Source organism: Poecilia formosa, unplaced genomic scaffold (assembly GCF_000485575.1).
Source record: "Poecilia formosa unplaced genomic scaffold, Poecilia_formosa-5.1.2 Scaffold8, whole genome shotgun sequence".
Taxonomy (NCBI): Eukaryota; Metazoa; Chordata; class Actinopteri; order Cyprinodontiformes; family Poeciliidae; genus Poecilia; species Poecilia formosa.
The window spans coordinates 38,129-41,309 of NW_006799947.1; positions in this window are offsets into that span (position 1 = coordinate 38,129).

The window sequence follows — 3,181 nt, forward strand, 5'->3', positions numbered from 1 at the left end:
TAATGGACTTGAGTGCAATCAGAAGTCTGAGCATCTCAACATATCACAGTATTTCTTCCTTTCATGCCGTAAACTTGTAGGTAAAATGAGGCTGAATAAACTGGAATGGGGAAGCCATTCTTTCCCATTTTCTGCCCGCTGTTTGGTAGCAGGCTTTCGATGTTTGGTTCTTCTTTTAAATCAGCTTTGAAATGTTACTTGATTGTCAAGCAGGAATACAGCTGCTTCTGCAGGCATTTACATCTAATGAAACCACATTATATCAGACCTTGACCTACGTCAGTCAGGAGAGCTTTTCTGTGTATCACAAGTGCATCACTCCATTTACTGAAAGGCTTGTATTTACTCAACATGCAACTGATAGACAATATTGTAATGGTCAACTACTTTGATTGACGGCAACTATAAAGTGACATTGGAATTTGAAAAAGTAAGCTTCAGCTGTGAGTTTCTTCTCATCTACAACATTCTATGAAGGAATAAATATTCTATATAAGAGCTAAAGGTAAAAATAGTTGACTTACAGTGAAGCAGCCTCAAGAAGCACTTTTAGTTAGTTTTTCTTGTTCAAAATAACAATCGTGCCTTGTATTTTAATATTTTGAGTAGATGGCTACACAGTGAAGAAGATGCATATGACTGTTAAATATGAGAGCTGCATCTTGATGTGATTCATCCAGAGTTCCTTGTGAAAGCGTTTAACCCTCATTAGCTTTTTGACATTTTGTCAAACTACAACCACAAAATGTATTTAACTGGGACTTGTACTGTACCTTCACTGTTATGTGTACAGTAAATGTCTCACTGCCTTCTTGAATATACAACAAGAGAAAAAGTGTGGCATAACTGCAAGCCAATAAAGACGTGACCGGTTACCTAAACTCAGGAGCTCGAGAAGGAGAGAAATAATTAAAACAAAGAGCCAGAGGGCTGATTGTAACTCTGGTGGAACTGCAGAGATCCACATCTCAGGTGGAAGAACCTGTTGACAGGACAGCCATTCTATAGCAAAATTAAGTAACTATGTTATCTTCAGCATCGTAGACGTATCGGACACCTTGAAACTGGCCTCTGTGCTACTACCCTTTCCGACACTCCCCCTTCAACACATCACTGCCACAGTGCTTCCTGGTGCCTTTTCATGATTGTTCTTAGGAGTGCTGGACTTAGAAGTAATCCATATAAGCTCAGCAGACACAAAGACTGGAGACTGCAGTTCAAAGGAGGAGCTTTGATAAGGGAATGACATTATAGCATGATACAAGGCTGAAAAAAGTTGATTTTACATATAACAAGTAGGAAGAAGACAGAAGTGTACAACAGGCCATGCAGGGACAGAACAACAATGGAGAAGAAACTGATTTTTTTTTTTTTTCACCAGAATGAAAAAAAGTGGTCGAAAACTAGCACTGCAACTAATTCTGAAACATGGTGGCAGCTTTATCATGAAGTGGACAAGCTTTTATTTAGCAGGGATGGAGAAGCTGGTGAGAGTTAATTGAAAGACGGATGAGCTAAATCTTGGGAGAAAACCTAAAGTTGCCAGAAACCTGAGACTGAGGTGGAGATTCACATTCCAGCAGGTGAATGATTCCTAAACCTACAGCCAGAGCTACAATGGGCTGTTTTAGACTAAAGCACGTCACGTGTTAAAATGGCCTAGTTAAAGTCCAAACCAAAATCAAACTCAAACCGTGACAAAAGAATGCCTTTTTACTGATGTTCTCTATTGAGTGAGAGCTTGATCTATTTAGCAAGAATGGACAACAATTACGACTAGACGTGGAAAGCTGGTAGAGACGAATCCAGGAAGACTTGTAACAGTAACAGGTGGATCTGTAAGATGTTAATCAATAACCAGAGTAAACATGTACACTGGACTTTTCAAGTTTTTATTTGTAAAAATAAAATAAAAAATTATCCTTCCACTTTACATGTATGAAATAATAAGTGTTAATTCCATTAAATCACTCCCAAAATATATTGTTTGTAAAAAAGACTAAATGTATTTGGACACAATGAAAAGAAACTTTTACTAGCAAGATCAGCTTTTCATCACACTTACACAGGAAGCATTTATTTCAAATTGCAGAGTTCTAACAAAAAAATTAGATATGATGAGCTGACCACTTCTCATAATTGGCTTTAATCTGAAATGTAATGGAAATCGAGACGCTCATTCCAGACATGTTGAATTAATCTAGGAAATTGTTTCATTTAATAAAGACAAAAAATATTTCTACAACTCAAGAGTCCTCAGGGAAGCAGTTCTTTACTTTAATTATTTTTATAATGTGGTTGAAATCAAGTAAATAATGATCACATACATGAGTATTAACATAACCTATTAAGTAAAATAGATGGATCTGAATGAGAAGTAACAACAAAAAGCTCAAATGCTAAAAATACAACTCAAAGGTAGAACCAGTAATAAGGAAATTATTCATTTAGCTGAATGAATGAGGAAAACATTTTAAATTTACATTCTTATTTTTATTTTAGATTTCAACTTATGTTTGTTGGTGTAGCTACACCATCAAACAGCTTCAGATTTACACAATATTGCCTTATTTTACTTTCCCTAGAGATACATATTCCTTTTATCAATGGTAATTTTGGAGGCCTATGTGAAAGACATTGCCCCAAAGTGAGGAAATAACTGAAAAGGTCTTTTAACCTTAAAAAACAAAAAACAAAAAAAAAAGTTTTTGGACCATTATGCAAATATATTGGCATTTCTCTCTGAGGCAATAATTCAAATCCTAAAAAAAAACCTAACATTTGAGTGAGGGATCACTCATAGTAGTGAATTTCCCTTGTTTCTGATTACATATTTTAGCAAAGTCTCCAAAGATACGAATCACGAATCACATTTTTACATGCACACATTCCTCCCAATGTGTAGACACAGCTCTCATTCACTGTTTACTTTCCCAGAAACAGCTGATTAGGGGACTTCACTTACAAGAAAGATTGGCTCATTCAAAACATCTTTCCTTGCTCTCTCTCTCTTATTAGTTTCAATAAACATATGTAAAGTATCTGTAAAAAATATAGCTTTTGAAATTTTGGCACTCATAAAATTAAACAATTTTTATCAAAACATTTCTGCATTAAAAAACATAGCGTACCGTGCCAATCAGTTACTGTATGCTGATCATAGGCATGAATGTTGGATCTA